Consider the following 23,964-nt stretch of genomic DNA (forward strand, 5'->3'; position numbering starts at 1 on the left):
CTAGTCCCAAGCACTCTAGGTTAAGACAACGGGGTAGTTACCAGTATAAGACTGTCCTTTATTTCTAAGTACTACTTGCACACCTGGATGTTTGTCTGGATGCTTGCCCACCTGTTCTACCCTCTTTACATGCTGCAAACTCCCTGGTTTCTCTTGGTCAGGGCTTGGACCTTCTGGCTCCCTTTGGTCATTCCCTATCTCATTTCTCCTGTTACTGTTTTCCCTGAGTTTTGACTGTCATATTAGCTATTGCTGGTACCCCACTGCCAATCCCCCGTGGGATTGTAGGGTTAGTCTGAGAACGTGGGCTCAAACATAGCCCAGTTCCCAAACTGATGCCAATAAAGGCAGAATAAGTAGTCCTCCCGACAACTTGCTCATGCAGTGATTTTTATCTAAGTTCTGTTGTCAAACTGAATTACCTGGAGGTCTTGTTACAAATCCGCAGTTCCTGTTTTCTAACTCGCCTTGGCTGCCAAAGAGATCCATGAACTGCTTCTCTAAGCGCAAGTCTTGGACTCCATATATCTGTCTCCTCAATGACTTCAGTCCTCTTGCATAAGCCCAGGACACAGGGTTAAGATTCTGCGCAGATGGCCCTTCTGAATTCCTGATTTTGGGTGTCATAATTATAGTCCCGTCTCAGTTTCCTTGACACCAAAATCGCCTCATTTTTCTTCTGTCTCACTAGTTGTTTCTTTTGCTCCCTCTTTCCAGCCTCTAAGGGTTAGGGAGACCAGGGACTAGACTTAGGCTAGTCTCTTTCCTTTCCCTGTCTTTCTTTGTTTCTTTCCCTTCTCCATCTAGGTGATCTTATTTGGTCCCATGATTTCAAATCCCATCTGTACACACTGATGTCTCTCCATGTAGTATCTCTTCTCTTGACCTTTCTCTTGAGCTCCAGACTCATAGCCAAGTGCCTAATCATCATTTTAGGGTATAACAAGTATCCCAAACTTAACAGAGCTTAAAAGGAATTTGGGCTTTCTTTCCTGAAACCTATCTTGCTCTTTTATTTCTCTAAGTTAATGGCTATATCCAGTTGCTAAGGCTAAAAACCTAGAAATCATTATTGATTATTCTCTTCTCCCTACCCTGACATCCAATCCATGAGTGAATCCTGGAGGTCCTATTTTCAAAATATATTTTCAGTGTCAACTTTTCTCCAGCTCCAAGCCAACATCATGTCTCCACTAAATTATGGCAATACCCTCCTAACTAATCCCTCCCTGCTTCTGCTCTTGGCTCCTCAGTCAGTTCTTCACAGAGTAGGCAGAGTGCTCTTTGAAAGACAAAATTCAGGATTACGTCATTTCTCAATTTTAAAACCCCCTATGGCATTTACTGTAGTTAGAATGACATCTGAACTTCCTATAGTCCACTGACCCCATATGATCTAACCCCTTCCGACCTTTTCTTAACCTTATTGAAAGTCCCCCTCAATCGAATTATTCTGTTCTATTTCCTCTCTAGCATAAATCACTACTTGCCTTCTAAAAAATGGTTTGGATTGTTTACTTATTATCTGTCTTTCTCTATAAGGGAGCAGACACCATGAGGGCAGAGCCTTTGTTTTGTTCATGACCGTATTCCCTGTGCCTGGAAAAATGCCTGGTATGTAATAAATGCTCAACAAATACTTGCTGAATGAATAAAGTCTAGCATCCTTGTCCAGACTGAGGAAGGGTCCCACCTTGCACCCGTTAACACTTATGTCTCTGCTTTTGTTTTCAGACTGGGATCCTGCCTTGTTTGGTCAGGAACTCTGCCCTTATGTCTTGCCTGGATTCCAATTCTTCACTGGCCATCACCTTTGGAGCTGGTTTTTTCAGGCTTATTTCACTCTGCTCTGTCTAGTTCTGTGTGGCTAAGAGAACTATGATGTCACACTCCTGAGTCTACAAAGCTAAGTTACAACTGCTTCGCCCTCCAGTTTCTCACTTGAATTTCTTGGCTTTTATCTGCGCTCCAAACTGCTGAGGCTCTGGACGTTTGCTCCAGTCAAACATATGACTTTGGTTTATAAAGGTCTTGCTTTCACCCTGATGCTAGGCTAAACCTCTATATCTTGCTTCATATTCCCCAGGAAGAAGCAGTTGGAAGCTAAACCTCAAAAGAGCCTGAAGAAGGCAGGTTGGCTTTTCATCTCAAGCACAGTTTCCATTGCAGTCATATGCCATGGATGTTTGCTGCCACTCTTTCTGGCATTCGTGAATCAGGAAGTGTGTTGGTTTCCTTTACTCTTCCTGATAAAGACTAATCACATAGCTAAATACACTAAGGACCATTAAACTGAAAAATCTGGTTTGGATGCAAACCGAGGAAAGTGAAATTTATAAGATTTCTAGCTTGAAACATAATGTAGAACTGATGTGGAAAAAGAAGTATAATAGAAGCCTCAGAATTAAAAAGGAAATTCCACTCTTATGTCCTAGCTGTTATTTGGCTTTTTGATAGTAAGTGCGAGTACATGAGTGTAAATAATTTGCATATATCTATACTCCAATTACCTGTTTATAGATGATGTATGTAAAATGCAGGTGATATTTATATTTTACTTTAATGAAAAGTTATCAAATGAGTAATATTTATTCAAGAACCAAGAATAACTCCTTTGGATTTACTTGGGTGATTAGGCCAGGAACACATTCGGAAAGATATATAAACCATATCTCTGAAAGAACAAAGTGATAGTTCTGCAGCATTTCAATCTGTCAAGTAAATATATATGAACATATTTTTCTTTTGAAAGGTATATTATTATGTACCCAATAAATCAAAATGAACTCTTTTGAGTGACTTACATCTGTCAAATAAAATTTGATCTCATATATATATATATATGTATATATATATATATAATATCACCTATTGAACAAATCCAACCTGAAGACAAAACGAATTCACTTATGTAATACTTTTAAAAACAAAAAAGTTAAAATAGATATTTGTATCATAAAGTAAAACAAAGCTTCTTTTAAAAAAAGAATTATATTCTATTATATGAATAAGTCATAATTTATTTCACTATTCTGTTATTTATGGACATTTAAGATTAATCTACTGTGTGACTGTAAACAATGTTTATTTTTGTATCCCCATAGAAATATTTCTGTAAGATTTAGCTGTTAAAGTGAAATTGCTGCTTTAAAAAGATTGTGCATTTTAGTAGAGAAGCCAAGATGGTGGAGTAGAAAGACCCTGAGCTCACATCCTCTCATGAGCACACTAAAACCACAACTATCTGCAGAACAACCATCGATGAGAAAGACTAGAACCTGTCAGAAAAGATCTTCCACAACTAAAGACATAAAGAAGGAGCCACAATGAGATGGGCAGAAGGGGTGAACTTGCGATATAATCAAATCCTGTATTTTCTGTGTGGGTGACTCACAAACTGGAGAATAATTCTATGGCAGAGGTTCTCCCACAGGAGTGAGGGTTCTAAGCCCCACATCAAGCTCCCCAGCCTAGGGGTCCAGCACTGGGAAGGCCAGTAGGTCTTTACTGCCAGAGCCCCACAGCATTGGGGGAAATAGAGACTTCACTCTTAAAGGGTGCACACAGAATCCCACATGTACCAGGACCCAAGGTAAAGGAAGTAATGTGATAGGAGTTTGGGCCAGACCTACTTGCTGGTCTTGGAGAGTCTCCTAGAGAAGCTGGAGGTGGGTGTGGCTCACCTGGGAAACATGGACACTGGTAGTAGACATATTGGGGAACATTCAACAGCATAAACACTCCTGGTGGCTGACATATTGGATCATTAATACCAAGACCTGACTGCGCCTAACAGCCTGTAGGCTCTGGTGCTGGGATCCTTGGGCCAACCAACTGTGCAGGGACAGAGCCCCACTCACCAGCAGTCAGACTGCTTAAAGACTTCCTGAACCCACAGCCACCTCTAGACACATCCCTAGACATGGCCCTGCCCAACTGAGGGCCAAGACCCAGCTCCACCCACCAATGGGCAGGTTACTGGCCCCTCCAGCCAGAAAGCCTGCACAAGCCTCTAGATCAGCCTCAGCCACCAGGGGGCAGACACCAGAAGCAAGAAAACTATGAACCTGCAATGAAGGCCAGACTGTACCCTGGTACCAGCTGGGGCCTATCCCTGCCCATTGGCAGGCTAACACAAACTTTAAGACACCCCTAAACCCATACCCAACTGTGTCAGGAACTGACCCCCCTTCCCCCACCACAATAATCTGAAACTAACTCTGGGATCCCTAGGCCCTGCACCCAGACTCCAAGAATCAGCTCTGCCTGCCATCAGTCTGTTACTAACCACAGGATCTGGCTTTACCTGCCAGTGGGTGGGCAACAGCCCCAGAGTCTTTAGGACCCTAACTCCACCCACCAGTGAGCCAGCACTAGCCCTGGAGCCCCCTAAGGTTTTGCAACCAGCCACATCATGACCAGATCCCACTAAATAGCAGCCAGCAGCATCTGCACAAGACAGGGCCTGGCAACCAACCAGACTAACCAAGCCTACCAGACTGCCCACATAGTCAGCCCACCACAACAGAAGGACTTACGCAACCCTCTTAGGTGGAACCCATAAAGCATAAAGCTTGGGTGATAAGAAGAGAGTGCACTGCTAGGATGCATAGAATGTTTCCTACAGAGGGCCACTTCTCCAGGGTTGAGAAACATACTAACCTACCACAGACATAAAAATACAAATAGCAATTAGACAAAATGAGGCGACAGAGGAATATGTTCCAGATGAAGGAACAAGATAAAACCCCAGAAGAACAACTAAGTGAGTGGAGATAGGCAATCTATCTGAGCAAGAGTTCAGAGTAACAATCATAAAGATGACCAAAGAACTTGGGAGGAGAATGAGAGCGAGAAGTTAGAATTTTTTAAACAAAGAGTTGAAAAATATAAAGAACAACCAAACAGATGAAGAATACAGTAACTGAAATGAAAAATTCAATAGAAGAAATCAACAGTAGACTAAATGATGCAGAAGAACTGATCAGTAAGCTGGAAGACAGAGTAGTATAAATCACTGTCACTGAACAGAAAAAAAAAAGAATGAAGAGAAATGAGGACAGTTTAAGATACAACACCAAGTGTGCTAATATTCACATTATAGGGGTCTCAGAAAAAGACGCGAGAAAGGGCCTGAGAAAATATTTGAAGAGATAATAGCTAAAAATTTCCCTAATCCGGGAAAGGAAACAAGACACCCAAGTCCAGGAAGTGCAGAGAGTCCCATACAGGATTAACCCACAGAAGAACACACCAAGACACACTGTAATCAAAATGACAAAAATTAAAGATAAAGAGAGAATGCTAAAGCAGCAAGGGAAAATCAACAAATAAATACAAGGGAACACCCATGAGGCTATCAGCTGATATTTCAGCAGAAAATTTGTAGGACAGAAGGGAGTGGCATGATATATTCACAGTGATGAAAGGGAAAAACCTACAACCATGAATATGCTAAACAGCAAGGCTCTTATTCATATTTGATGGAGAAATCAAATCTTTACAGACAAGCAAAAGCTAAAAGAATTCAGCACCACCAAACCATCTGTACAACAAATGTTAAAGGAACTTCTCTGTGTGAAAAAAGAAAAGACCACAAGCAGAAATAAGAAAATTATAAAGTGAAAAAGGTCACTGGTAAAGGCAAACATATAGTAAAGGTAGGAAATCATCCACACACAAAACTAGTAGGGAGGTTAAAAGATAAAAGTAGTAAAATCATATATATCCACAATAAGCAGTTAAGGGATACACAAAATAATTAGATGTAAAATATGATATCAAAAACAGTAATGATGAGGGAAGAAGAGGACAAATGCAGGCTATTTAAATGCATTTGAAATGAAAAGATCAGCAACTTAAAAACAATCACTTATATATGTAGACTGCTATACAAAAACCTCATGGCAAACAAAAAATCTATAATAGACATACCCACAAAAAAGAAAGATAAATCCAAACATAACACTAAAGATAGTCATCAAATCACAAGAGAACAGAATAAAAGAAAGGGAAAAAAAGACCTTCAAAAACAAATAAAAAACAATTAAAAATGGCAATAAGAATAAACATATTGATAATTACCTTAAATGTAAACAGGCTAAATTCTCCAACCAAAAGACACAGGCTGGCTGAATGGATACAAAAACAAGACCCCTATATAGGCTGCCTATAAGAGGCTCACTTTAGATCTAGAGACACATACAGACTAAAAGCGAGGGGATAGAAAAAGATAGATATTCCATCCAAATGGAGATCAAAAGAAAGCTGTAGTAGCAATACTTATTTCAGACAAAATAGGCTGTTAAGAAACAAAGAAGGACACTACATAATGATCAAGGGATTAATCCAAGAAAAAGATGTAACAATTGTAAATATATATGCACCCAATATAGGAGCACCTCAATATGTAAGGCAAATATTAAGACATAAAAGGAGAAATTGACAGTAACACAATAATAGCAGGGGACTTGAACACCCAAGTTACATCAATGGACAGATCATTCAGACAGAAGATCAATAAAGAAACACAGGTCTTAAGTAACATATTAGATCAAATGTTCTTAATTGATATTTAAGAGCATTCCATCCAGAAGCAACAGAATACACATTCTTTTCAAGTGCACATGGAAAATCCTCCAGGATAGATCACATGCTAGGCAACAAAACAAGTCTCAGTAAATGTAAGAAAATTGAAATCATATCAAGCATCTTTTCCGACTACAACACTATGAGACTAGAAATCAACTACAAAAAAAAAAAAAAAAAAAAACCAAAAAACTGCAAAAGACACAAACAAGTGGAAGCTAAGCAATATGCTATTAAACAAGCAATGGATCATTGAAGAAATCAAAGAGTAAATAAAAAAATATCCAGAGACAAAGGAAGATGAAAACACAATGATCTAAACCATTGATAAGGGAAATTAAAGAAGACTTTAAAAAATGGAAAGATATCCGATGCTCTTGGATTGGAAGAATCAATATTGTTAAAATGGTCACACTGCCCAAGGCAATCTACAGATTTAATGCAATCCCTATCAATTTACCCAGGACATATTTCACAGAACTAGAACAAATCATAATAAAATTTAGATGGAACCATCAAAGACCTAGAATTGTCAAAGCATTACTGAAGAGAAAGAAAGAGGCTGGAGGAATAACTCTCCCAGACTTCAGACAATACTATAGAGCTACAGTCATCAAGACAGCAAGGTATTGGTACAAAAACAGACATATAGACCAATGGAACAGAATAGAGAGCCCAGAAATGAACCCACAAACTTTTGGTCAACTAATCTTCAACAAAGGAGGCAAGAATATACAATGGAAGAAAGACAGTCTCTTCAGCAAATGGTGTTGGGGAAACTGGACAGCAGCATGTAAAACACTGAAGCTAGAACACTCCCTTCCACCATACACAAAAATCAACTCAAGATGGACCAAAGACTTAAACATAATACAAGATACAATAAACCTCCTAGAGGAAAATATAGGCAAAACATTATCTGGCATATATCTCAAAAATGTTCCCCTAGAACAGTCTACTCAAGGAATAGAAATAAAAGCAAGAATAAACAAATGGGACCTAATGAAACTTACAAGCTTCTGCACAGCAAAGGAAACCATAAGCAAAACAAAAAGACAACCTATGGAATGGGAAAAAATTTTTGCAAATGAAACCGACAAAGGCTTCATCTCCAGAATACATAAGCAGCTCATACGACTTAATAAGAAATAACAAACAACCCAATCCAAAAATGGGCAGAAGACCTAAACAAGCAATTCTCCAAGGAAGACATACAAATGATCAATAGACACATGAAAAAATGCTCAATATCACTAATTATCAGAGAAACGCAAATCAAAACTACAATGAGGTATCACCTCACACCAGTCAGAATGGCCATCATTCAAAAATCCACAAATGACAAATGCTGGAGAGGCTGTGGAGAAAGGGGAACCCTCCTACACTGCTGGTGGGAATGCAGTTTGGTGCAGCCACTATGGAAAACAGTATGGAGATTCCTCAAAAGACTAGGAATAGACTTACCATATGACCCAGGAACTCCACTTCTGGGCTTATATCCAGAAGGAACCCTACTTCAGGATGACACCTGCACCCCAATTTCATAGCAGCACTATTTACAATAGTGAAGACATGGAAACAGCCTAAATGTCCATCAACGGATGGCTGGATAAAGAAGAGGTGGTATATTTATACAGTGGAATACTATTCAGCTATAAAAACTGACAACATAATGCCATTTGCAGCAACATGGATGCTCCTGGAGAATGTCATTCTAAGTGAAGTAAGCCAGAAAGAGAAAGAAAAATACCATATGAGATCACTCATATGTGGAAACTGAAAAACAAAAACAAAAAACCAAAGCATAAATACAAAACAGAAATAGACTCATAGACATAGAATACAAACTTGTAGTTGCCAAGGGGGCGGAGGGTGGGAAGGGATAGACGGGATTTCAAAATTGTAGAATAGATTAACAAGATTATATTGCATAGCACAGGGAAATATACACAAAATCTTATGGTAGCTCACAGAGAAAAAAATGTGACAATATATATATATGTTCATGTATAACTGAAAAATGTGCTCTACACTGGAATTTGACACAACATTGTAAAATGATTATAAATCAATAAAAATGTTAAAAAAAAAAAACCCACAATGATCTAAACCTACGGGATGCAGTAAAAGAAGTTGCAAAAGGGAAGTTTATAGTGATACAAACTTACCTCAGAAAACAAGAAAAATCACAAATAAACAATCTAACCTTACACTTAAAGCAACTGGAGAAAGAAGAAAAAGCAAAACCAAAAGTTAGTAGAAGGAAAAGAATATCTTAAAGATTAGAGCAGAAATAAATGAAATACAGACTAAGATAACATAGAAAAGATCAATGAAACCAAAAGCTGGTTCTTTGAAAAAATAAACAAAATTGATAAACCTTTAGCCAAACTCATGAAGAAAAAAAGAGAGAGGGCTCAAATTAATAAAATGAGAAATACCACAAGATCTTGTATATATTTCCCTGTGCTATATAGTATAATCTTCTTTATCTATTCTACATATGCCTGACTATAACTCAATAAAAAAATAAATTTAAAAAAAGGACAAAAAAAATGGGCAGAAGATAGTTAGGGGTGGGGGTCAATGTAACTTGTTGAATAGGTGAATTAATGATCTATGATGTTACCAAATTTATGTAAAGTAACTACATGGGTACTAGTTATGTGGAGGACGTCACATTATAGCTATGTATATTTATTTATGATTTAAATGCATAGAACAATGTTTTGGAGAATATATACTAAACTGTTATCAGTGGTTATCTCTGGGGAAGGAACAGGATTGAGTGGAGGGGAAGTGAAAATAGTCATTAACTATTACTTGATATATTTCTGAAATTGTTCATATCATTATGCATTATTTCTATAAATTAAAAGACATCAGTAAAGAAAATAATCAATTATCTTAAACTATCAAATATCTGATCAAATATCTTTAAATTTCATTTGAAGTTCCTATGTTCTATATCATTAAGCATTATTTTTGTCAAGGAGATTCTAAAGGGACGCTTAAATTGGCACTAAACAGTTAAAACTAAAGACCAGGCAATTCTTACCAAGAATTGCAAAACAGACTTGGAATATAGCCAAAATAAGATATGGGTGTATGGTAAATAGGAACACAACTATTTTTTCCATCCTTAGGCTTTGAGCACGATCCAGAGAGTAGTATCAAAGTGGGTAGATCAGTGGTCTCATAACAAGAATCATGTGAGGGGACGCTAGAAGTTACTTAATAAAGGAACCAATAGCCTAATATCCAGGGATAAAACTGAGTCAGGAACTAAAGAAGAGAAAGATACAAAAAATCCTATTAATGGATTGAGTTATGAGTCACGAGGCAGCTTGGATGATTTTTACTTGCTGAATTTTATTGCCCAGCAGTACATGTGGCAATTCTCATATTGGGGTTATCATGAAGATTCTGGGTGTCTCCAATTAGGCAAAACTTATCCTTTTTATCAGCTTTATAATCAATACTGTCAAAGATGAATGAATCATGTGAAGAGTCAGATTTCATTCAACAAGAATTAAAAGAATGTTTATAGAACACAAAGATCTGGAGTAGGTTCTGTCAGGAATAACAGGATCTTGGAGGTGAATCAAAATATGAAGATAAATTGCCACAAAAGGATTAAAATTATAAAGATACAAGGTTATGAAGTTGGGAAGTAACACAGTATCAGTGGGAAAGAAAGAAGGAATGAATATGGGAGGAACTGAAAAGGGAGAATGGAAAGAGCATGGCCAGTGATTGTACACAGTGACTATAAGAAAACTGCCAAGAATCTTTTGGATTCATTGAACATCCCAGGGGACTCTCTTCAGAGAGTAACTGTGTCAGGACTTGCCTAGTTCCCAGAATTTCTGGACTGCAGATGGCAAATACAGCTATTTATTAAAGGGTGTCTACAGTCTCTGTTGTCACTAAGGGAGCCATTCAAGACTACACCAGGTCAGGACAACTTGTATTTTACTTATTTGTCTCACTCACTAGTCTGTAAGGATTTTTGAGAAGGGGTTCATATTTATTTCTAAATTCTTAGTGTCTTTCAGAATGCCTGGTACATAGTAGATACTCAATTGTTTCTTGAATTGAACATAAAAGCAATAATTGATCATTAGGAAAGATAACATGACTAATAAGTAAGCACTGAAACTTCTTTCATTTGTTCAGTAGGACTGAGTACCTGACTACATGTGATAATTCATTTTACAAAAGGCAGATACATAAATTCAGCCCCAACACTGGAGTTAACAGATCCATTGTATCTGTTGATTTATGTAAGCAGACTATGCCCAGACAAATAGAAAAGGAGATTTTTCAATGTTAAAACTTATGCTAATTTTCTAGGTGGTATATACATAATTATGATAAGGTGTCTCCTCCCAAGAGTCCAGTGAGAGTTCATCAGATGTACTAGATGGGTGCAGAAGAAAACTACAACTCAAGAAGGGGGAGTAGCTTTGCTACCAGAATACTAATGTATATTATTCAGGATGAGTTATGCTGTGGCAACAAAAACCTCACATCTCAGTGGTTTCCTACGACAGTCTTTCATTCACTCCACATGTCCACTGTGGGCTGACTGAAGCTTGGCTTCACATTGTCTTCACTCAGGGAACCAAGCTGAATAGATCATCTTTTCTACCTGGAGCATTGCTGGTCGTTGTGGCAGAGGCATGCATTGGGTCTTAATTTCTTCCTCCAAGTGACATACATCACTTTGCACATTTCATTAGCCAAAGCAAGTAACACGGACATGCCTGAGTATAATCATCTCACAGGGAGGGCCAGTGAGTCTTGATGAACAGAAATATCTTCTACCACATCACTCCTCTGCACTCAATTTTTTCAACCCTAAGACTGTATCTTAGAGGAGAATCTTGAGACTTTAAAACATTTCTGGAGAACAAGGAATAGGGTACAGGAAACAGAGGATGTTCTAAGGGTAGCTGGGACTGTGGGAGAAAATTCAAATTAAGGAAGCTTCAAGATAAATGTGAGAGAGACCTTTTAATTTAGCTATATACCCAATAAGGTAGTTGGTATAAGGTAGTTGGTATGGATGGTTGTGAAATTGTGAAATCTTATTTTTCTGTGCAGATGATATTATCACATGCTTGTCACGACTAGACTATTACTGTGGATTTTTAAGAGAAGAAAAATGAAAAGATTTTGATCTAATGTCATCTTTATTACAGAAAAAAGATAAGAACACTAATTGTTAAGACTGACAAAGAATTAATTTCTAGTTGCAGTGAGAGGAAAAAAATTAGCAGACTAACAAAATTATAACCTTAACATGATTGAACTCATTACTCTTGAAATGTGGAGCAGATACTTTCTGTTGGGTTTTTAGTTTGTTTATAGAACTGGAAATGGCTTTAGCATGTTAATATTTTATCAAATCAAAATTAATATCATTATGTTTTGAGAATCAAAATGTAAATGTAAATGCCATTATCTATGTTAGAATATGTACATTATTTTTTATAAAAATAATATATGCTTATTATCAAAACTTCAAGTAGTATAAAAAGTACAAAGAAAGAAAAATTTACTTATAAATAACCTAGTGGAACATTTGGTGAACACTGCTTCAGTGAACTCTATAAGCCTATACAGAGATTAACAGATAAACTGATAGGTAGGGCAAGAAATAAATACATAGATGTAGAAATAATTTTATAAGAATGAAAGGAGGCAGAAATCAAGATGGCAGAATAGAAGGAAGTGGAGCTCACTCCTCCAACAAATACATCAAAAATATATCTACATGTGGAAAACTACTCACAGAATACTTACTGAACTCTGGCAGATGATCTCATACAATCAAAACTATAATAAAGATCACCATGTAACCAGGTAGGATGGAATAAAAAGGAAAATTGGGATGGGACCTGTGCCACTGGGAGGAAGTTGTGAAAAAAGAAAGGTTCTCTCACCTTGGGAAGTCCCTTCACCAGCAGGGATATCAGCCAGGCCAGATAGGGAACTTCAGAAGCTTGGAGGAGAGTGCAGCAGGCAGACAGAGAGAGGCCAGCACAGAGGATCTGTGCCACCTTGATGCACTCCCCAGCCTGAGAGATACATCTGCTGGTGCATGCAGGGGATGGGTGCTGAAACTCGGACTTTAGAGGACAGACCTGGGGAGAAGACCGGGATTGGCTGCTCAGAGACAGCCTGAAGGAGCTGGAGTGTGGTATGGGCTACAAATGTGTACAATGGAGCCAGGGTCTGTCATAAAAAGCCCCATTGTTAACATGTGTGAAGGTAGGGCAGAACCCCACCATAGCAGCCTCCTTCTTGATGTGCTCACAGTCAGCATGGCTCCAACTCTATGACCTTAAATATGTAAGCACAGATGGTCTGCCCCTAAGCAGAGGCAGCACTGAAATCTGAGCCCATTTCTAGGTGCCATGCAACTTCAGAAGTGGGGCTGAAGTCTGAGCTGTGTCCCAGGAGACTCTGGAGAATTTACTCCTCCAGTGCCTTTGTTGGCTCAGCAGCTGTGGGACATGTGAACAGAATACTGGGTACATGGCTGGGGCAGGTTTGGCATTATCAGCTGTAGGCTTTTCAGGTACATGGAGGCAGTGTTGGGGTCTGGGCTGACTCCGTAGATCCCAGGGAGGGTCCAGGTGTGCAGCTACAGTGGGTGGGGGTGGGGGAGCTGGTGCCTGACTTAAGTCTATCTGCTCTGGTGGCTTTGTGAGCACAGTGTCTGAGACACTCAGACTGCTTGCATTCTCACAGCTGTAGCAGGGCCAAGGGCAGCTCCAACAACAGTGTACTTTGTGAGCATGCACAATGGGTGACAGGCGATACCACAGAGTGTACTTCCCAGTGGACAGCTCCTGTGGAAGATTACTCAGTGGCTCCTCTCACAGTGGAAGCACTCCACTCCTGCATACCTCATACCAGAGCTTAGAAAAAGATCTGCGGGCTTTTACTCCAACAAATGAAGAGTAGACCCAACCTACAACAGGGCTATGAAAAGTGCAGAGTGAAGAGGATGTCTGCTCAACATCCAGTGAAGGCTCTGGTCATCACAACACCAATCATATCCCCTTATCAAGGGGATAACAGCCAATACACACAGAGAAAGGATAAGGCAGGCATCCATACTAAAAACAGCCCCCAACAAAAATATTAAACTCACACAGGCTACACAAGGATGCTCCCACATAAAAATAGCCCTTCAAGGCCACAGTAGATAATTGTTACTCCTAAATTCATAGTCAGACAAATAAAAGTAAAATAAAGAAGCAGAGGAACCATTCCCCCCCAAAAGACAACAGAAATCCCCTGAAAGAATAAACAATGAAACAGACCTCTGCAGTCTACCAGAACTTGAGTTCAAAAAGTAGATAACAGAAATACTGAAGGAATTAAGAAAGGTTATTGACAGAAATGCAGATCACTGTAAAAAGGACCAAGAAACTGTAAAGAAGAGCCAATTAAAATGAGAAAACTCATTTGCTGAGATGAAAGCTGAGCTGAAGGCAATGAAGAGCAGACTAAATAATGCAGAAGAACAAATAAGTGGAAGATAGACTAATGGAAATCACCCAATTAGAACAGCAGACAAAAAGACATGAAATGATTTTAAAAAAAGAAAGTAATATATAAGATCTATGGGATAATATAAAGCATGACAATCTGTACATAATAGGGATCCCTGAAGGGGAAGAAAGAGAAAAAAGGATAGAAAATGTATTTCAAGAAATTATGGCTAAAAACTTCCCAAACCTAAAGATGGAAACAATATCCAGGTACAGGAAGCATAGAAAATCCTAAATAAGATGAACCCAAACAGACCTACACCAAGACATATCCTAATTAAAATGACAATAGTTAAAGACAGAGAGAGGATTCTAAAGGCAGCAAAAGAAAAACAAAGAGTTAGTTACAGTGGAACCCCCATAAGGCTATAGGCTGATTTCTCTACAGAAACATTGCAGGCCAGAAGGAACTGACAAGATGTATTCAAAATCCTGGAAGGGAAAACCTGCAACCTAGGATACTCTGCCCAGCAAGATTATCATTTAGAATAGAGATAAAGAATTTCTTAGACAAGCAAAAACTAAAAGAATATAGCAATACTAAACCTATCCTAAAAGAAACATTGAAAGGTTTTCTCTAAATGGAAAAGAAGCAAGAATCTACAGAAAAGAGAAAAATCACAATTGGAAATGCGGTAACTATAATGAACAACAAAAGAAAAACATGAAAATGTAAAAGAGGACATCAAAACATAAAATGTGGAGGAGGGGAGTAAGAAAATGTAGTTTTTTTATAATGTGTTTAAGCTTATATGACTACTAGTCTAATGCAAGTAGATAAAGTAAATGGGTTAACATACTTGAAAAACAGGGTAACCACAAATCAAATACATAGAATAGATTCACAAAAAAACAAAAAGAAGAGAATTCAAACACAATACAAAAGAATATCATCAAACCACAAAAGGAAAAGCAAAAAGAAAAAGAAAGAAGAAATACAAAATCAACTGGAAAACAATAAACATATCTAACAATAATTACCTTAAATGTCAATGGACTAAATACACCAATCAAAAGACACAGAGTAGCAGATTGAATAACAAAACAAGAGCCTACAATGTGCTGCCTATAAGAGACCCACTTTAGGGCAAAGGACACACATAGATTGAATGTGAGAGGATGTAAAAAGATACTTCATGCAAATGGAAATGACAAGAATGTGGGGGTAGTAATACTCAGACAAAATAGACCTTAAAACAAAGGCCATAAAGGAAGGTAAAGAAGGACACTATGTAATGATAAAAGGATGAATACAAGATAAGGAATTACACTTGTTAACATATATGCACCCAATAAAGGAGAACCTAAATACATAAAACAAATACTAACAGACATAAATGGAGAAACTGATGGGAATAAAATAACAATAGGAGACTTTAGCACCCTACCGACATCAATGGACAGATATTTCATACAGAAAAATCAATAAGGCAATAGACATCCTAAGACACAACAGAACAGTTAGCTTTAATTGATATTTTCACAATACATCTGAAAGAAACAGAGCACACATTATTTTCAAGTGCTCATTGGACATTCTCTAGGACAGATCACATACTAAAACATGAAACAAGCCTCAACAAATTTAAGAGGACAGAAATTATTTCAAATATCTTTTCTGACCACAATAGCATGAAACTAGAAATCAAGCACAGAAAGAGAAATGAGAAAAAATGATTATATGGAGACTAAACAAGATGTTACTAAAAAATCACCGGGTCAAGGATGAAATCAAAGAGGGAAATTCATAGCGATACAGGCCTTCCTCAAAAAACAAGAAAAATCTCAAATTAACAACTTAACGTGCCACCTAAAAGAATTAGAAAAAGAAGAACAAATAAAAACTAAAGTCAACAGAAGGAAAGAAATGATAAAGATCAGGGAGGAAATAATAAAATAGAGATTAAACACAACAGAAAAAGCAATAAAACCAAGAGCTGGTTTTTTGAAAGGGTAAAGAAAATTGAGAAACCTCTGGCCAGGCTCACCAAAAAGAAAAGAGAGAGGACTCAAATAAACAAAATGAGAAATGAAAGAGGAGAAATAACAACTGATACCACAGATATAAAAAAAAACATAAGAGAATACTATGATCAATTCTATGACAACAAATTGGACAGCCTAGAAGAAATGGACAAGTTTCTAGAAACATACAGCCCAGCAAAACTAACTTAAGAAGAAATAGATAATTCAAACAGACTGATCACTAGAAGTGAAATAGAATCTGTAAAAAACAAAAACCAAAAACCAAAAACCTCCCTGCGAACAAGCCCAGGAATGAATGGCTTCACTGGGGAATTCTGTGAAACATAAAAAGAAAAACTGATACCAATTCTTCTCAAAACCTTCCAAAAGATTGAAGAGGAGGGAAGAGTCCCAAACTCATTCTATGAAGCCACCATCACCTTGATACCAAAATGAGACAGACACTACCAGAAAAGAAAACTACAGGCCAATGTCTTTGATGAATATAGATGTAAAAATCCTCAACAAAATATTAGCAAACTGTTTCCAACAACACATAAAAAAGATCATACACTATGATCAAGCTGAATTCCTCCCAGGGTCACAGAGATGGTTCAACATATGTAAATCAACCAATATGATACACCACATCAAAAAAAGAAAGAACAAAAGCCACATAATCAACTCAACTACATGCAGAAACAGCATTTGATACAATTCAGCATCCATTCACGTTAAAAAAAACTCTTACCAAAGTGGGTATAGAGGGAACATATCTCAGTATTATAAAAGATATTTATGACAAACCCACAGCCAACATAATACTCAGTGGTGAAAAACTGACAACCTTCCTGCTAAAATCTGGAACAAGACAAGGATGCCCATTCTCACCACTTCTATTCAACACAGTATTGGGATGTCCTAGCGACAGCAATCAGACAAGAAAAAGAAATAAAAGGTATCCAAATCAGAAGGGAAGAGGTAAAACTGTCATTATATGCAGGTGACAAGATACTATACATAGAAAACCTTAAAAACCACACAGAAATTACTAGAACTGATAAATGAATTCAGCAAGGAGCAGGATACAAGATTAACATACAGAAATCTGTTGCATTTCATTTTTGTTTTTGTTTTTGTTTTTTTTGGGGGGGGAGGTAATTAGGTTTAATTAATTAATTACTTATTTTAATTGAAGTATTGGGGATTGAACCCAGGCTGTTGCATTTCTTTACACTAACAATGAAATACCAGAAAAGGAAAGTTAAAAAGCAATCCCTTTTGAAATTACATCACAAAAAAGAGTAAGGAATAACCCTGACCAAGGAGGTGAAAGACATATGCCAAGAACTATAAAACATTGATTAAGGAAACTGAAATTGATTTATAGAAATGGAAAGATATTGCATGCTCTTGGATTAAAAGAATTAATATTGTTAAAATGGTAATACTTCCCAAAGCAATGTACAGATTTAATGCAATCCCTATCAAATTACCCAGGACATTTTTCACAGAATTAGCACAAATAATCCTAAAATTTACATGGAATCATAAAAGACTCAGAATTGCAAAAGCAATACTGAAGAATAAGAAAGAAGCTGGAGGAATAATCCTCCCAGGCTTCAGGCAATATTACAGAACTCAGTAATCAAAACAGTGTGGTACTGGCACAAAAACAGACAGGTCAACGGAATAGAATAGAGAGCCCAGAAATGAACCCACAGACTCATGGTCAATAAATCTTCCACAAAGGAAGCAAGAATATACAGTGGAGAAAAGACAGTCTCTTCAGCAAATGGTGTTGGGAAAATGGACAGCCACATGTAAATCAGTGAATTTGGAACACTTCCTTACACCATACACAAAAGTAAACTCAAAGTTGCTTAAAGACTTAAACATAAGGCAGAACACCATAAATCTCCTAGAAGACAACATAGGCAATACATAATAGGCAAAACATTTTCTCTTTTTTTTACTGAAGTATAGTCAGTTTACAATGTTGTGTCAATTTCTGGTGTACAGCACAATGCTTCAGTCATACATGAATATACATATATTCATTTTCATATTCTTTTTTGCCATAAGCTACTACAAGATATTGAATATATTTTCCTGTGCCATACAATATAAACTTGTGTATCTATTTTATATATACCAGTCAGAATCTGCAAATCTCAAACTCCCAGTTTATCCCTTCCCACGCCCTCCCCTTCTGGTAACCATAAGTTTGTATTCTATGTCTGTGAGTCTGTTTCTGTTTTTTATATAAGTTCATTTGTCCCTTTTTTTTGATTCCACATATGAGTGATATCATATGGTATTTTTCTTTCTCTTTCTGGCTTATTTTACTTAGAATGATATTCTCCAGGTCCAACTATGTTGCTGCAAATGGCATTATTTTATTCATTTTTATGCCTGAGTAGTATTCCATTGTATAAATACACCACAACTTCTTTATCCAGTCATCTGTCAGTGGACATTTAGGTTGTTTCCATGTCTTGACTATTGTAAATAGTGCTGCTATGAACATTGGGGTGCAGGTGTCTTTTTGAATTAAGGTTCCCTCTGGATATAAGGCAAAACATTTTCTGACATAAATCTTAGCAATGTTCTCTTAGGGCAAGGACCATAAACAAAACAAAAAGATAACCTACGGAATGGGAGAAAATATTTGAAAATGATGTGATTGACAAGGGCTTAATTTCCAGAATATACAAACAGCTCATACAACTTAATAACCAAAAAACAAACAACCTAATCCAAAACAGGGCAGAAGACCTAAAGAACCAATTCTCCAATGAAGACATACAAATGGCTAATAGACACATGAAAAAATGCTCAATATCACTAATTATCAGAGAAAAGCAAATCAAAACTACAATGAGTTTTCACCTCACACCACTCAGAATGGCCATCATTAAAAAGTCCAAAAAATGACAAACACTGGAGAGGGTGTGGAAAAAAGGAAACCCTCCTACACTGTTGGTAGGAATGTAGTTTGGTGCAGCCATTATTGAAAACAATATGGAGATTCCTCAGAAAACTAAAAATAGACTTATCATGAGATCCAGCCATCCCATTCCTGATCATTTATCTGGAGGAAACTCTGATTTGGAAAGATATATACACCCCAATGTTCATGGCAGCACTATTTACAATAGCCAAGACATGGAAACAATGCCCACTGACAGATGACTGATATAGAAGTTGTGGTATGTATATATACAATTGAATACTACTCATTCATAAAAAGGAATTAAATAATACCATTTGCAGCAACATGGATGGCCCTCAAGATTATCATATTAAGAGGAGTAAGTCAGACAAAGATAAATATCATATATCACTTATATGTGGAATCTGAAAAATGATACAAATGAACTTATTTACAGAATCAAAACCAACTCACAAAGAAAAAAATTTATGGTTACCAAAGGGGAAGAGACAGTGGGAGGGATAAATGAGGAATTTGAGATTAGGAGATACAAACTATTATATACAATATAGATAAACAAGGTCCTACTGTATACCACAGAGAACTATATTCAATATCTTGTAATTATCTATTATGAATAATGTATATAATATATAAATGAATCACTATGCTATAAGCCAGAAACTAACACAACACTATAAATCAGCTATACTTCATTTAAAAATTTTTAAAAATAATGAAATCATACTCCACCAGCTATTAGAAATATATTGAATTTTATTCTCCTAGATTTTGAAAAGCAGGGTTTTTGATAAATGTTTTTCTCCTCAAGAGATATTACTCCCCTAAGATCCTAAGCTTAAAGATTTTGAAAAGCATCAAGACATTAACAATATTACTTTTTAAGAGTGAAATGTTTCCAGTTTTTACAGTACTGATTGATTTCCTGCTATGAAGGATAAAGCCTTTAATACTCTTTTTTTTTTTAACATGTAAGCAATGGATATTTATTATCATATTGTCAGAATGGATTCTTTTTAAAATATTTATTATTTATTTTTTCCAGTTTTATTATGTAAAATTATTACAGTTTGCACATACACATTATATTGCACGTAAATACATATAAACAGTATACTGCACATTTTTTTAGTTTTCATATATGTACTAATTATTGTTTCTAAGAACAGATTAGATCTTTAGCTTTTTAAACTTATATAGTTATCAAAGGAATAAAGCCAACTACAAGATAAGAATCAACAGAATGCGGTAATCCAATCATAAAGGACAGTCAAATGTGCTTACACACATTCAAGAAATCAAAATAATAATTAGTTCATTTGTGTCCTTATTATTCATGTTATTATTTTTTAGATTCTTCATATAAATGATGTCATACGGCATTTTTCTTTCTCCTTCTGGCCCACTTCACTTTCAATGACAGTCTTTGGGTCCATCCATATTGCTGCAAATGGCATTATTTTATTCTTTTTTATGGCTGAGTAGTGTTCAGTTGTATATATGTACCACATCTTTTTTATCCAGTCATGTGTTGATGGACATTTGGGTTGTTATCCTTTCTTCTACTTCTATGTTTTTTTCTGATTTTATTTAATTAATATAATTTGAGATTTACTCCTATGTTGTAGTAATATTGCAGGGCATTCCTGCCTACCCTTCACCCATATTTACCAATTTAAAAATATTTTTCTCCATTTTTTATTATTCTATTTTACACATTTGCATATTATTTGTCTAAACCACACTTAATACATAGTTAAATATGTATTTTTGAAGAACAAGGACATTCTCCTATATAATCACAATGCAAGTTTCAAAAGCAGGAAATTAAACATTGATATAGTACTGTCTAGTCTGCAGTCCATCTTCAAATTTTGTCAGTTGTCCCAATATGCTTCTTATAGAAATCTTTTTTGAGTACAGAATCCAATCTAGGATCATGCATGACTTAGTTATCATGTCTCTTTAGTCTCCTTTAATCTGAAGCTATTGTTCAGCCATTCATTTTTCTTAATCTTGACATTTTTGAGGAGTTCAGGCCAGTGATTTTGTAGAATGTCCCTCGAGCCCTCATTTGGATGCCTACTTTTTCTTCATGATTTAAATCATGTTATGCATTTTTGGTATGAATATCACTGAGGTGATGTACCTTTCTTAGTGAGGCACAAGATATCTGTTCCAACACTGGTGATGTTTACTTTGATTACATAATTGAAGTGGTAGGCACAAGATTTTCTTCTGTAAAGGTAATATTATCCCTTTCAAAATTAATAATTATATTGAGCAGAGATATTTTGTGACTATTTACTGTCTCATAACTCATCAAAATTTTGCCCATTTGGTTTAGCCTATTGATCATTTTCTATTTCCATCATTCCTCCTATATTTATTAGCTGGCTTTCTACTACAAACAAGGATTCTATTTTACCTAATATTTACTTACTTTTTCATTGCAATATGCATTCTTCTGGATTGAATTGTATCTCCTCCACCCCCCACCCCAAAAGATGTGTTGAAGTTATGATCACAGCACCTCAGAATATGATCTTTTTTGGAAACAAGATCTTTGATGATTTAACCAAGTTAAGATGAGCTTATTAAGTTGGGCCTTAAAAAGTATGACTTGTGTCCTTATAAAAAGGAGAAATTTGGTTACAGATACACACAAGAGAGAGGATGATATGAAGACACACAGAGAGAATGCCATGTAAAGATGGAGGATCAGAGGGATGCCTCTACAAGCCAAGGAATGCCAAAGATATGTTGGCAAACCACCTAGGCAGTGCTAGGAAGAGGCAAAGAAGGATTTCTCTATAGATTTCAGAGGGAGCACAGCCTTTGTCAACACCCTGATTTTGGACTTCCAATCTCCAAACCTGTGAAACAACAAATTTCTGTTGTTTCAAATCACCCAGTTAGAGGAACTTTATTACAGCAGCCCCAGGAAACAAACAAAACATATCTGGATTTTTCTTTTATTCAAAAGTTATAATCAATTACTATTATTAATTATTTTGATGTACAAATTGTCCCAGATTTTGCCAAAGGGAGCAACTTTAAGCTGGCTCCTGTATCCTTTTGATATGAACTCATTATTCTTTGAGCATTTCCTTAATTTCTGGCACAAGAATATGTTTATGCTCATTTTGTAATTTTCTTACCTAGCTCTCCTCCCTGCCCCCAGCTCTACAGCTAGGAGATATCATTTCTCTCCTTTTTTCTTAGTATCTAGGATACTTCTTCCTTCCTCTTCCTTTCAAAGTTTCTTGGAAGAAGGACTTTTTTTCAGAAGGAGGAATTTCATGAATTTTCTTTTTTTTTCTCTTTTTTTTTTCTTTCTTCTCTTTCTTCTCTTTCTTCTTTCTTTCTTTCTTTCTTTCTTTCTTTCTTTATTTCTTCTTTCTTCTTTCTTTCTTTCTTTCTTTCTCTTTTTCTTTCTTTTCTTTCTTTCTTTCTTTCTTTCTTTCTTCTCTTTCTCTCTCTCTTTCTTCATTCCTCCCCCCCTTCTCCCTCTCTCTCTTTCTTTTCTTTTGTCTCTGTCTCTCTACCTATCATCTTATCATCTCTAAAAGGTCATATTGATACTCTCAGTTTCAACCCAACACCTCAGGGTACATTCTTGTCTTCCTCCTTATCTATTTGTAACTCCTACAAGGAGAAATCTGGTTCTCATTTTTAGCAATATATTTACTCATTTGTTTAAGCCTAAAATGTTTACTCACTTTGTCTTACACAAATTAACTTTAGAACTGCTAAACCATACTACTGAAAAAAGCAAATTTACTCATTAGAGTTCAGTATCTGTTTATAGTCCTTTACTTTTTTTTTTTGGTAAAATTTAAATACAGTGAAATACACATATCCTAAGTATACAATCTAATGAGTTTTGACAAATGCATACACCTGTATACTCTACACTGCTATCAATATATGAAATCTTTCCACCCCCCAGAAGGCTTCCTTATGTCCATTACCAGTTAACCCCTTCCCTCAAGGCAATATCTTTTCCAATTTTTTTCACCTTTGTATAATCTTGTTTGTTCCAGAATTTTGTATAAATGGGATCATATATCATGTAGATTTTTGTGTCTGGCTTTTTTAATATAATGTGAATAATGTCTGAAATTTGTGCATGTTGTTATATTTATTCATGACTTTGCTGAATTTACTTTAAGTTTTAGTAGTTGCTTTGTAGATTCTTTAGAGCTTTCTACATACGCTATCATGCCATATGAACAGAGACAGTTATACTTTTTCCTTTCCAATCTGTATACCTCTTATTTATTTTTTCTTGCTTTGTTGCACTAGCTAAAAGTTCCAGTACAATACTGTATAAAAATGATAAAAATCCTTTACTTGTTCCCGGTCTTAGAGGAAAGGCATTTAGTATTTCATCATTAAATATATTAGTTGCAGGCTTTTTGCTGTTGCCCTTTTTCAGATTTAGGAAGTTGCTCTGTAGTCCTAGCTTGCTGAGAGCAATTTTTTTTTTTAACGAATGGGCATTGCATTTTACCAGGTGTCTTCTGAATTCATTGAAATTATTATATGGGTTTTCTCATTTACTCTAATATTATATTGACTGATTTTCAAATGTTGAACCAACCTTCCATTCCTATACAAAATTTACTTGGTCATGCTGCATTATCTTTTTTATATGTTGCTGGATTTGTTTGGACAATACTTTTTTTCTCTTCTTTTCTTTCTTTTTTTTTATTACCATTTTTGTATGTGCATTCATTTGATCATACTAGTCTGTAATTTTTATTTCTTGTAATATTTTTGCTAAGTTTTGGTATCATGGTTTGTGTCGTCTCACAAAATGAGATGAGAATTCTCTTTCAAGATTAAAAAAAAATTTGTATAAGACTGGTGTCACATCTC

The 23,964-nt window shown here is 36.2% G+C and overlaps 1 pseudogene; it reads right to left on the reverse strand.

Moving 5' to 3' along the window:
* Nucleotides 1–803: 803 nt before the first annotated feature.
* LOC102512565 overlaps nt 804–23,964 on the reverse strand; it is a 61,785-nt pseudogene continuing 38,624 nt past the window's right edge.

Source organism: Camelus ferus, chromosome 1 (genome assembly GCF_009834535.1).
Source record: "Camelus ferus isolate YT-003-E chromosome 1, BCGSAC_Cfer_1.0, whole genome shotgun sequence".
Classification (NCBI taxonomy): Eukaryota; Metazoa; Chordata; class Mammalia; order Artiodactyla; family Camelidae; genus Camelus; species Camelus ferus.